This window comes from Oncorhynchus clarkii, chromosome 3 (genome assembly GCF_045791955.1).
Source record: "Oncorhynchus clarkii lewisi isolate Uvic-CL-2024 chromosome 3, UVic_Ocla_1.0, whole genome shotgun sequence".
In the NCBI taxonomy this organism is placed as follows: domain Eukaryota; kingdom Metazoa; phylum Chordata; class Actinopteri; order Salmoniformes; family Salmonidae; genus Oncorhynchus; species Oncorhynchus clarkii.
In genome coordinates, this window is record NC_092149.1 from 86485637 (window position 1) to 86501045 (window position 15409).

General features: G+C 35.7%; 1 pseudogene; it reads left to right on the forward strand.

The window, feature by feature from the left end:
* Nucleotides 1-15409, forward strand: part of LOC139386282 (zinc finger CCCH domain-containing protein 15-like) — a 34918-nt pseudogene that overhangs the window by 12359 nt on the left and 7150 nt on the right.

Consider the following 15409-nt stretch of genomic DNA (forward strand, 5'->3'; position numbering starts at 1 on the left):
TTATCCTGTCATATATCATGTTATCCTGCCATATATCATGTTATCCTGTCATATATCATGTTATCCTGTCATATATCATGTTATCCTGCATGTTATCCTGTCATATATCATGTTATCCTGTCATATTCCCTGTTATCCTGTCATATATCATGTTATCCTGTCATATATCATGTTATCCTGCATGTTATCCTGTCATATATCATGTTATCCTGTCATATATCATGTTATCCTGTCATATATCATGTTATCCTGTCATATATCATGTTATCCTGTCATATATCATGTTATCCTGCATGTTATCCTGTCATATATCATGTTATCCTGTCATATATCATGTTATCCTGTCATATAGCATGTTATCCTGCCATATATCATGTTATCCTGTCATATATCATGTTATCCTGCCATATATCATGTTATCCTGTCATATATCATGTTATCCTGCCATATATCATGTTATCCTGCCATATATCATGTTATCCTGCATGTTATCCTGTCATATATCATGTTATCCTGTCATATATCATGTTATCCTGTCATATATCATGTTATCCTGCATGTTATCCTATCATATATCATGTTATCCTGCATGTTATCCTGTCATATATCATGTTATCCTGCCATATATCATGTTATCCTGTCATATATCATGTTATCCTGCCATATATCATGTTATCCTGTCATATATCATGTTATCCTGTCATATATCATGTTATCCTGTCATATATCATGGTATCCTGTCATATATCATGTTATCCTGCCATATATCATGTTATCCTGTCATATATCATGTTATCCTGCCATATATCATGGTATCCTGTCATATATCATGTTATCCTGCCATATATCATGTTATCCTGTCATATATCATGTTATCCTGCCATATATCATGTTATCCTGTCATATATCATGTTATCCTGTCATATATCATGTTATCCTGCATGTTATTCTGTCATATATCATGTTATCCTGCATGTTATCCTGTCATATTTCATGTTATCCTGCATGTTATCCTGTCATATATCATGTTATCCTGCCATATATCATGTTATCCTGTCATATATCATGTTATCCTGCATGTTATCCTGTCATATATCATGTTATCCTGTCATATATCATGTTATCCTGTCATATATCATGTTATCCTGTCATATATCATGTTATCCTGCCATATATCATGTTATCCTGTCATATATCATGTTATCCTGTCATATATCATGTTATCCTGCATGTTATCCTGTCATATATCATGTTATCCTGTCATATATCATGTTATCCTGTCATATATCATGTTATCCTGCATGTTATCCTGTCATATATCATGTTATCCTGTCATATATCATGTTATCCTGTCATATATCATGTTATCCTGCCATATATCATGTTATCCTGTCATATATCATGTTATCCTGTCATATATCATGTTATCCTGCATGTTATCCTGTCATATATCATGTTATCCTGCATGTTATCCTGTCATATATCATGTTATCCTGCCATATATCATGTTATCCTGTCATATATCATGTTATCCTGCCATATATCATGTTATCCTGTCATATATCATGTTATCCTGTCATATATCATGTTATCCTGTCGTATATCATGGTATCCTGTTATATATCATGTTATCCTGCATGTTATCCTGTCATATATCATGTTATCCTGTCATATATCATGTTATCCTGTCATATATCATGTTATCCTGTCATATATCATGTTATCCTGTCATATATCATGTTATCCTGTCATATATCATGTTATCCTGCATGTTATCCTGTCATATATCATGTTATCCTGTCATATATCATGTTATCCTGTCATATATCATGTTATCCTGTCATATATCATGTTATCCTGTCATATATCATGTTATCCTGCATGTTATCCTGTCATATATCATGTTATCCTGTCATATATCATGTTATCCTGTCATATAGCATGTTATCCTGCCATATATCATGTTATCCTGTCATATATCATGTTATCCTGCCATATATCATGTTATCCTGTCATATATCATGTTATCCTGCCATATATCATGTTATCCTGCCATATATCATGTTATCCTGCATGTTATCCTGTCATATATCATGTTATCCTGTCATATATCATGTTATCCTGTCATATATCATGTTATCCTGCATGTTATCCTATCATATATCATGTTATCCTGCATGTTATCCTGTCATATATCATGTTATCCTGCCATATATCATGTTATCCTGTCATATATCATGTTATCCTGCCATATATCATGTTATCCTGTCATATATCATGTTATCCTGTCATATATCATGTTATCCTGTCATATATCATGGTATCCTGTCATATATCATGTTATCCTGCCATATATCATGTTATCCTGTCATATATCATGTTATCCTGCCATATATCATGGTATCCTGTCATATATCATGTTATCCTGCCATATATCATGTTATCCTGCCATATATCATGTTATCCTGTCATATATCATGTTATCTTGTCATATATCATGTTATCATGTCATATATCATGTTATCCTGTCATATATCATGTTATCCTGTCATATATCATGTTATCCTGTCATATATCATGTTATCCTGCATGTTATCCTGTCATATATCATGTTATCCTGTCATATATCATGTTATCCTGTCATATATCATGTTATCCTGTCATATATCATGTTATCCTGTCATATATCATGTTATCCTGCCTGTTATCCTGTCATATATCATGTTATCCTGTCATATATCATGTTATCCTGTCATATATCATGTTATCCTGCCATATATCATGTTATCCTGTCATATATCATGTTATCCTGCCATATATCATGTTATCCTGTCATATATCATGTTATCCTGCCATATATCATGTTATCCTGCCATATATCATGTTATCCTGCATGTTATCCTGTCATATATCATGTTATCCTGTCATATATCATGTTATCCTGTCATATATCATGTTATCATGTCATATATCATGTTATCCTGCATGTTATCCTGTCATAGATCGTGTTATCCTGTCATATATCATGTTATCCTGTCATATAACATGTTATCCTGTCATATATCATGTTATCCTGTCATATATCATGTTATCCTGTCATATATCATGTTATCCTGCATGTTATCCTGTCATATATCATGTTATCCTGTCATATATCATGTTATCCTGTCATATATCATGTTATCCTGCCATATATCATGTTATCCTGTCATATATCATGTTATCCTGCCATATATCATGTTATCCTGTCATATATCATGTTATCCTGCCATATATCATGTTATCCTGTCATATATCATGTTATCCTGCATGTTATCCTGTCATATATCATGTTATCCTGTCATATATCATGTTATCCTGTCATGTATCATGTTATCCTGTCATATATCATGTTATCCTGTCATATATCATGTTATCCTGTCATATATCATGTTATCCTGCATGTTATCCTGTCATATATCATGTTATCCTGTCATATATCATGTTATCCTGCATGTTATCCTGTCATATATCATGTTATCCTGCATGTTATCCTGTCATATATCATGTTATCCTGTCATATATCATGTTATCCTGTCATATATCATGTTATCCTGCATGTTATCCTGTCATATATCATGTTATCCTGTCATATATCATGTTATCCTGCATGTTATCCTGTCGTATATCATGTTATCCTGTCATATATCATGTTATCCTGCATGTTATCCTGTCATATATCATGTTATCCTGTCATATATCATGTTATCCTGCATGTTATGCTGTCATATATCATGTTATCCTGTCATATATCATGTTATCCTGCATGTTATCCTGTCATATATCATGTTATCCAGTCATATATCATGTTATCCTGTCATATATCATGTTATCCTGTCATATATCATGTTATCCTGTCATATATCATGTTATCCTGCATGTTATCCTGTCATATATCATGTTATCCTGTCATATATCATGTTATCCTGCATGTTATCCTGTCATATATCATGTTATCCTGCATGTTATCCTTTCATATATCATGTTATCCTGTCATATATCATGTTATCCTGTCATATATCATGTTATCCTGCATGTTATCCTGTCATATATCATGTTATCTTGTCATATATCATGTTATCCTGTCATATATCATGTTATCCTGCATGTTATCCTGTCATATATCATGTTATCCTGTCATATATCATGTTATCCTGCATGTTATCCTGTCATATATCATGTTATCCTGTCATATATCATGTTATCCTGCATGTTATCCTGTCATATATCATGTTATCCTGTCATATATCATGTTATCCTGTCATATATCATGTTATCCTGTCATATATCATGTTATCCTGTCATATATCATGTTATCCTGTCATATATCATGTTATCCTGTCATATATCATGTTATCATGCATGTTATCCTGTCATATATCATGTTATCCTGTCATATATCATGTTATCCTGTCATATATCATGTTATCCTGTCATATATCATGTTATCCTGTCATATATCATGTTATCCTGTCATATATCATGTTATCCTGTCATATATCATGTTATCCTGCATGTTATCCTGTCATATATCATGTTATCCTGTCATATATCATGTTATCCTGTCATATATCATGTTATCCTGCATGTTATCCTGTCATATATCATGTTATCCTGTCATATATCATGTTATCCTGTCATATATCATGTTATCCTGTCATATATCATGTTATCCTGCATGTTATCCTGTCGTATATCATGTTATCCTGTCATATATCATGGTATCCTGCATGTTATCCTGTCATATATCATGTTATCCTGTCATATATCATGTTATCCTGTCATATATCATGTTATCCTGTCATATATCATGTTATCCTGTCATATATCATGTTATCCTGCATGTTATCCTGTCATATATCATGTTATCCTGTCATATATCATGTTATCCTGTCATATATCATGTTATCCTTCATGTTATCCTGTCATATATCATGTTATCCTGTCATATATCATGTTATCCTGTCATATATCATGTTATCCTGTCATATATCATGTTATCCTGTCATATATCATGTTATCCTGTCATATATCATGTTATCCTGCCATATATCATGTTATCCTGTCATATATCATGTTATCCTGTCATATATCATGTTATCCTGCCATATATCATGTTATCCTGTCATATATCATGTTATCCTGTCATATATCATGTTATCCTGCATGTTGTCCTGTCATATATCATGTTATCCTGCATGTTATCCTGTCATATATCATGTTATCCTGTCATATATCATGTTATCCTGTCATATATCATGTTATCCTGTCATATATCATGTTATCCTGCATGTTATCCTGTCATATATCATGTTATCCTGTCATATATCATGTTATCCTGCATGTTATCCTGTCATATATCATGTTATCCAGCATGTTATCCTGTCATATATCATGTTATCCTGCATGTTATCCTGTCATATATTATGTTATCCTGTCATATATCATGTTATCCTGTCATATATCATGTTATCCTGTCATATATCATGTTATCCTGTCATATATCATGTTATCCTGCATGTTATCCTGTCATATATCATGTTATCCTGTCATATATCATGTTATCCTGTCATATATCATGTTATCCTGTCATATATCATGTTTTCCTGTCATATATCATGTTATCCTGCATGTTATCCTGTCATATATCATGTTATCCTGTCATATATCATGTTATCCTGTCATATATCATGTTATCCTGCATGTTATCCTGTCATATATCATGTTATCCTGTCATATATCATGTTATCCTGTCATATATCATGTTATCCTGTCATATATCATGTTATCCTGCATGTTATCCTGTCATATATCATGTTATCCTGTCATATATCATGTTATCCTGTCATATATCATGTTATCCTGCATGTTATCCTGTCATATATCATGTTATCCTGTCATATATCATGTTATCCTGTCATATATCATGTTATCCTGTCATATATCATGTTATCCTGTCATATATCATGTTATCCTGTCATATATCATGTTATCCTGCATGTTATCCTGTCATATATCATGTTATCCTGCATGTTATCCTGTCATATATCATGTTATCCTGTCATATATCAAGTTATCCTGTTATATATCATGTTATCCTGTCATATATCATGTTATCCTGTCATATATCATGTTATCCTGTCATATATCATGTTATCCTGTATGTTATCCAGCCATATATCATGTTATCCTGTCATATATCATGTTATCCTGTCATATATCATGTTATCCTGTCATACATCATGTTATCCTGTCATATATCATGTTATCCTGTCATATATCATGTTATCCTGCATGTTATCCTGTCATATATCATGTTATCCTGTCATATATCATGTTATCCTGTCATATATCATGTTATCCTGCATGTTATCCTGTCATATATCATGTTATCCTGTCATATATCATGTTATCCTGTCATATATCATGTTATCCTGCATGTTATCCTGTCATATATCATGTTATCCTGTCATATATCATGTTATTCTGTCATATATCATGTTATCCTGTCATATATCATGTTATCCTGTCATATATCATGTTATCCTGTCATATATCATGTTATCCTGTCATATATCATGTTATCCTGTCATATGTCATGTTATCCTGCATGTTATCCTGTCATATATCATGTTATCCTGCATGTTATCCTGTCATATATCATGTTATCCTGTCATATATCATGTTATCCTGTCATATATCATGTTATCCTGTCATATATCATGTTATCCTGTCATATATCATGTTATCCTGTCATATATCATGTTATCCTGTCATATATCATGTTATCCTGTATGTTATCCTGCCATATATCATGTTATCCTGTCATATATCATGTTATCCTGCATGTTGTCCTGTCATATATCATGTTATCCTGCATGTTATCCTGTCATATATCATGTTATCCTGTCATATATCATGTTATCCTGTCATATATCATGTTATCCTGTCATATATCATGTTATCCTGCATGTTATCCTGTCATATATCATGTTATCCTGTCATATATCATGTTATCCTGCATGTTATCCTGTCATATATCATGTTATCCTGTCATATATCATGTTATCCTGTCATATATCATGTTATCCTGTCATATATCATGTTATCCTGCATGTTATCCTGTCATATATCATGTTATCCTGTCATATATCATGTTATCCTGTCATATATCATGTTATCCTGCATGTTATCCTGTCATATATCATGTTATCCTGTCATATATCATGTTATCCTGTCATATATCATGTTATCCTGTCATATATCATGTTATCCTGTCATATATCATGTTATCCTGTCATATATCATGTTATCCTGCATGTTATCCTGTCATATATCATGTTATCCTGCATGTTATCCTGTCATATATCATGTTATCCTGTCATATATCAAGTTATCCTGTCATATATCATGTTATCCTGTCATATATCATCTTATCCTGTCATATATCATGTTATCCTGTCATATATCATGTTATCCTGTATGTTATCCTGCCATATATCATGTTATCCTGTCATATATCATGTTATCCTGTCATATATCATGTTATCCTGTCATACATCATGTTATCCTGTCATATATCATGTTATCCTGTCATATATCATGTTATCCTGCATGTTATCCTGTCATATATCATGTTATCTATCCTGTCATATATCATGTTATCCTGTCATATATCATGTTATCCTGCATGTTATCCTGTCATATATCATGTTATCCTGTCATATATCATGTTATCCTGTCATATATCATGTTATCCTGCATGTTATCCTGTCATATATCATGTTATCCTGTCATATATCATGTTATCCTGTCATATATCATGTTATCCTGTCATATATCATGTTATCCTGTCATATATCATGTTATCCTGTCATATATCATGTTATCCTGTCATATATCATGTTATCCTGTCATATATCATGTTATCCTGTCATATATCATGTTATCCTGTCATATATCATGTTATCCTGCATGTTATCCTGTCATATATCATGTTATCCTGTCATATATCATGTTATCCTGTCATATATCATGGTATCCTGTCATATATCATGTTATCCTGCCATATATCATGTTATCCTGTCATATATCATGTTATCCTGTCATATATCATGTTATCCTGTCATATATCATGTTATTCTGTCATATATCATGTTATCCTGTCATATATCATGTTATCCTGTCATATATCATGTTATCCTGTCATATATCATGTTATCCTGTCATATATCATGTTTTCCTGTCATATATCATGTTATCCTGTCATATATCATGTTATCCTGTCATATATCATGTTATCCTGTCATATATCATGTTATCCTGTCATATATCATGTTATCCTGTCATATATCATGTTATCCTGTCATATATCATGTTATCCTGCATGTTATCCTGTCATATATCATGTTATCCTGCATGTTATCCTGTCATATATCATGTTATCCTGTCATATATCATGTTATCCTGTCATATATCATGTTATCCTGTCATATATCATGTTATCCTGTCATATATCATGTTATCCTGTCATATATCATGTTATCCTGTCATATATCATGTTATCCTGTCATATATCATGTTATCCTGTCATATATCATGTTATCCTGTCATATATCATGTTATCCTGCATGTTATCCTGTCATATATCATGTTATCCTGTCATATATCATGTTATCCTGTCATATATCATGGTATCCTGTCATATATCATGTTATCCTGCCATATATCATGTTATCCTGTCATATATCATGTTATCCTGTCATATATCATGTTATCCTGTCATATATCATGTTATTCTGTCATATATCATGTTATCCTGTCATATATCATGTTATCCTGTCATATATCATGTTATCCTGTCATATATCATGTTATCCTGTCATATATCATGTTTTCCTGTCATATATCATGTTATCCTGTCATATATCATGTTATCCTGTCATATATCATGTTATCCTGTCATATATCATGTTATCCTGTCATATATCATGTTATCCTGTCATATATCATGTTATCCTGTCATATATCATGTTATCCTGCATGTTATCCTGTCATATATCATGTTATCCTGCATGTTATCCTGTCATATATCATGTTATCCTGTCATATATCATGTTATCCTGTCATATATCATGTTATCCTGTCATATATCATGTTATCCTGTCATATATCATGTTATCCTGTCATATATCATGTTATCCTGTCATATATCATGTTATCCTGTCATATATCATGTTATCCTGTCATATATCATGTTATCCTGTATGTTATCCTGTCATATGTCATGTTATCCTGCATGTTATCCTGTCATATATCATGTTATCCTGTCATATATCATGTTATCCTGTCATATATCATGTTATCCTGTCATATATCATGTTATCCTGTCATATATCATGTTATCCTGTCATATATCATGTTATCCTGTCATATATCATGTTATCCTGTCATATATCATGTTATCCTGCATGTTATCCTGTCATATATCATGTTATCCTGCATGTTATCCTGTCATATATCATGTTATCCTGCATGTTATCCTGTCATATATCATGTTATCCTGTCATATATCATGTTATCCTGTCATATATCATGTTATCCTGTCATATATCATGTTATCCTGTCATATATCATGTTATCCTGTCATATATCATGTTATCCTGTCATATATCATGTTATCCTCCATGTCATTCCAAAATAAATAAATAAATTGTCACGTTCTGACTTTAGTTCCTTTGTTTTGTCTTTTGTTTTAGTATGGGCAGGGCTTGAGTTGGGTGGGTTGTCTATGTTAGTTTGTATATTTCTTCTATTTCTGTGTTTGGCCTGGTATGGTTCTCAATCAGAGGCAGCTGTGTCAATCGTTTTCCCTGATTGAGAACCATATTTAGGTAGCCTGTTTTGTTACTGTGGGTGATTGTTCCTGTTTCCTGTGTCCACGTTACGGGACTGTTTCATCTTCTTTAATTTTGTTGGTTTATTGTTTTTGTTTTTTTCGTTGTTAAAGTATTCTATTTAAATGGGTAGTCATCACGCTGCATTTTGGTCCTCCTCTTTTTCCCCAGACGACAAGCGTTACATAAATACAGTATGGGGATGAGGTAGTTGTTTGGGCTAAATTATAGATGGGCTATGTACAGGTGCAGTAATCTGTGAGCTGCTCTGACAGTTGGTGCTTAAAGCTCGTGAGGGAGATAAGTGTTCCCAGTTTCAGAGATTTTTGTAGTTAGTTCCAGTCATTGGCAGCAGTTTTACCAGGTCTACGTGCAGGCATTGTGTATCTGAATATTATAAAACCACATAGCTGGGTTAGCCTGATGTATGGGAAAGTCATCAGGTCACTAAATCCTGTCCAGTAGATGGAGGGAGTTGATGGGAAAAGAGGGCTGAGGGTCAATGATGTAGGAATTACACCAGGGTTAAGTCTGAATTACACCAGGGTCAATGATGTAGGAATTACACCAGGGTTAAGTCTGAATTACACCAAGGTCAATGATGTAGGAATTACACCTGGGTTAATGATGTCTGAATTACACCTGGATTAATGATGTAGGAATTACATCAGGGTTAATGATGTCTGAATTACACCAGGGTTAATGGTGTCTGAATTACACCAGGGTTAATGGTGTCTGAATTACACCAGGGTTAATGGTGTCTGAATTACACCAGGGTTAATGATGTAGGAATTACACCAGGGTTAATGGTGTATGAATTACACCAGGGTTGGTGATGTAGGAATTACACCAGGGTTAATGATGTAGGAATTACACCAGGGTTAATGATGTAGGAATTACACCAGGATTAATGGTGTATGAATTACACCAGGGTTGGTGATGTAGGAATTACACCAGGGTCAATGATGTAGGAATTACACCAGGGTTAATGATGTATGAATTACACCAGGGTTAATGTTTTAGGAATTACACCAGGGTTAATGTTTTAGGAATTACACCAGGGTTAATGATGTAGGAATTACACCAGGGTTAATGATGTATGAATTACACCCGGGTTAATGATGTAGGAATTACACCAGGGTTAATGATGTAGGAATTACACCAGGATTAATGATGTAGGAATTACACCAGGGTTAATGTCTGAATTACACCAGGGTTAATGATGTAGGAATTACACCAGGGTTAATGTTTTAGGAATTACACCAGGGTTAATGTTTTAGGAATTACACCAGGGTTAATGATGTAGGAATTACACCAGGGTTAATGATGTAGGAATTACACCCGGGTCAATGATGTAGGAATTACACCAGGGTTAATGATGTAGGAATTACACCAGGATTAATGATGTAGGAATTACACCAGGGTTAATGTCTGAATTACACCAGGGTTAATTATGTAGGAATTACAACAGGGTTAATGGTGTCTGAATTACACCAGGGTTGATGTCTGAATTACACCAGGGTTAATGATGTGGGAATTACACAAGGGTTAATGGTGTCTGAATTACACCAGGGTTAATGTCTGAATTACACCAGGGTTAATAATGGCTCTACAGCAGGGTGTTGCTGTCCATTTGAGATTAGGCATTAGCCATCAACCAGGCAAGGGGAACACATTAAGCTGCTGTTACAAAATCTAATTTCTTCTAAATGATAGTGTACACTGACATTTATGCTCATGATGTATTACAGTTGGTCTGATGATAAGAAGGATTTAGCCCAGATATTGTATAGAATTATAATATGATGCAATACTTTTGTATTGTTTAAATAGAGTACCGCAGTGTAGGTCATAATACCCATAAAACCTAGCGGTCAAACAAGGAAATGGTTCCAGTATTTTCTCACCCTTCACTTTTCTCCATAGGAGATTTTTTTTAGAAACACTTCAAATAAGGGCTGTGTTTCGTGTAGGCTTTCCCTGACGTGATGTTTTGATAAAACGCTCAAGGACAAAGTGACTTTCATCCATGTATTCGCCTGTATTTATCTCCCCCCCCCCAAAAAAAACAAAATGAAACGCTAATTTGCGGCTAATGTGGCTATTATAAAGAACTACAAATCCCATGATGATCTGGACGAGACTGACGAATCGAGACAAAGGTAAGAATCCCTGGATTAACTATTTAATGTTAGCTAAACTGAGTAATGAATAAATTGGCAACATTTCTTTAAATGTACAAGTTTTACATTGACACAATACTTGTTAATAAAGGTGTCAGTGAAAGATGATGTGCATGAGCATGCTGGGATTTGTAGTCTTACACGATGTCTACTTGGATGCTAATTACCATTTTCGTATCTGATAGTATATACAGCCGAATATATTGATAAAAGCGACCTTGTCCGAGACAGATTTACATGTCTATCAAAGCGTCACTCCAGGTTTAGTCGACAGGAAACACCACTCTTATTATAAGGGTTTCTAAAAGTCCCTTTGGGGAAAAAATGAATGGTGGAAAATCAATTGGAACTATTTCCCTGTTTGACCGCTTAGGTTTTATGGGTATTATGACACCTCCACTGTGGGGCTCTATTTTCTTCAGACACATGCAAATATTCCATTACGGGACAAATATGAATCTATATTCATGTGAAATTAGAAATATTGTTGAGAGAAAGTATTTATTTACTGTAGGCTTTTAAGTTTCCTACGCTGTCTTTGCTACTATTTAAATGTAAATGACTACCCTAGGTTGTCATTGTAAAATAAGAATGTGTTCTTAACTAACTTGCCTAGCTAAATAAAGGTAAATAATAATAATGATAATTTAAATAAATACGCTAACGCCTTGATCCCACCGACAGTGATATTTGCATTTTGGCAAACTAGAAGCACATTCATTTCCAATGGTATCCTGATTTTGCCTTAGAGTGTAGAGTTGCAAGAGGCAGTTTTAGTTTGTTTCTGTGTGGTGGTTATGTAGCCGATGTGAAATGGCTAGCTTGTTAGCGGTGGTGCGCGCTAGTGGCGTTTCAATCGGTGACGTCACTCGCTCTGAGACCTTGCTCTGCAAGTGCTGAGGCTTTTGTGAAGCGATGGGTAACGATGCTTCGAACGTGACTGTTGTCTGTGTGTAGAGCGTCCCTGGTTAGCGAGGGGACGGGCGTAAAGTCTATACTCTTTGTTACATTGGATTTCTCGAATTTATGCATCAAACTGTATGTGTAAAAAAACATAAATGACATAAATGGTAGCAGAAATTGAATGTGGTTGAACTTTTTTGTTGCACACAACATAACCAGATAATGCTGCGTCTCAAATTTTGCGCTTTTTGAAGCACTATTGGTGTGATCAGGGCATAATCATGCGTACTCCGCGTTTCCTTCTGCACACTTTGCGGTGTAGCATGTGCTAGTCTTCATCTGACTGTATCTGCTGTGGTTAATCCGATTTGCTAACAATAGCAACAACATCAAGTTTAATTGTTCAGGAGGCAGATCATACTTGTTGATTGATCGTGTTGTCCTGAGCCATGGCTGAATCTTTTGGGAGTCATCTTGGGAGTCAATGTCATGTGTCAGGTAGTTAGCCTAAATATGACCCTTGTGCTGATTGTACATTCACCAGGACAAGACATTTGGACTGAAAAACAAGAAAGGAGCCAAGCAGCAGAAGTTCATCAAAACTGTCACTCATCAAGTCAAGCATGAACAGCAGAACGGACGACAGGTGGGAACACCAGCCAGCTACGAACGGACGACAGGTGGGAACACCAGCCAGCTACAGGTGAAGTCGGAAGTTTACATACACTTTAGGTTGGAGTCATTAAAACTCGTTTTTCAACTACTCCAAATCAAATGTATTTATAAAGCCCTTCTTACATCAGCTGATGTCTCAAAGTGCTGTACAGAAACCCAGCCTAAAACCCCCAAACAGCAAGCAATGCAGGTATAGAAGCACGGTGGCTAGGAAAAACTCCCTAGAAAGGCCAGAACCTAGGAAGAAACCTAGAGAGGAACCAGGCTATGAGGGGTGGCACTCCACAAATTTCCATAAATGGGAAAAACGACAAAGGGGGGGATGAATACATTTTCAAAAGCGTTGTAGCTCCTGCCCCCCGTCCCCAATACATCTTTTGGTGTGACTGGACCTTAGTGTCCCAACCCACCCGGTCTAATGCACTTCAATGTGTGTCTGTGCCTGATGTTATCAGGTTTGCAGCTGCTGAAGGAGATAAGAAGAAGAAGATTGACAAGAAGAAGGAGCTGGAAGAGATGAATGAGCTTTTTTTTCAAGCCTGTTACACAAAAAGTCACCAAAGGTACTGGGACTCTATTTATGATTGAGTGATAAGATTCTTGGCAGTGTTGTTAAAAAGTCTCTAATAGACCTACATTATTTTCAAATTGTCCCTCACACCCCTCCATACCCTAGCTGTAAAACGACATAACTGCCTCTCATTCTCTTTAACATCATTGAAGTTGGAGTGAGAAAGAGAAAGAGGGGATACCTAGTCAGTTGTCCAACTGAATGTATTCAACTAAAATGTGTCTTCCACATTTAACCTGATTCAGAGAGGTGCGGGGGATGCCGTAATTGACATCGGCGCCCTGTGGAACAGTGGGTTAACTGCCTTTTGCTCAGGAGCAGAAAAACATACGTTTTACCTTGTCAGCTCGGGGATTCGATCCAGCAACCTTCCGGTTACCGGCCCAACGCTCTAAACACAAGGCTACCTGCCGCCCCTACACTATAACCACGAGGCTACCTGCCACCCCTACACTCTAACCACAAGGCTAACTGCCACCCCTACACTCTAACCACAAGGCTACCTGCCGCCTCTACACTCTAACCACAAGGCTACCTGCCGCCTCTACGCTCTAAACACAAGGCTACCTGCCGCCTCTACACTCTAACCACAAGGCTACCTGCCGCCCCTACACTCTAACCACAAGGCTACCTGCCGCCTCTACACTCTAACCACAAGGCTACCTGCCGCCTCTACACTCTAACCACAAGGCTACCTGCCGCCCCTACACTCTAACCACGAGGCTATATGCCGCCCCTACACTATAACCACGAGGCTACCTGTTGCCCCTACACTCTAACCACTAGACTACCTGTTGCCCCTACACTCTAACCACTAGGCTACCTGTTGCCCCTACACTCTAACCACGAGGCTACCTGCAGCCCCTACACTCTAACCACGAGGCTACCTGCAGCCCCTACACTCTAACCACTAGGCTACCTGTTGCCCCTACACTCTAACCACTAGGCTACCTGTTGCCCCTACACTCTAACCACGAGGCTACCTGCAGCCCCTACACTCTAACCACGAGGCTACCTGCCGCCCCTACACTCTAACCACGAGGCTACATGCCGCCCCTACACTCTAACCACGAGGCTACCTGCCGCCCCTACACTCTAACCACTAGGTTACCTGCCGCCCCTACACTCTAACCACTAGTTTA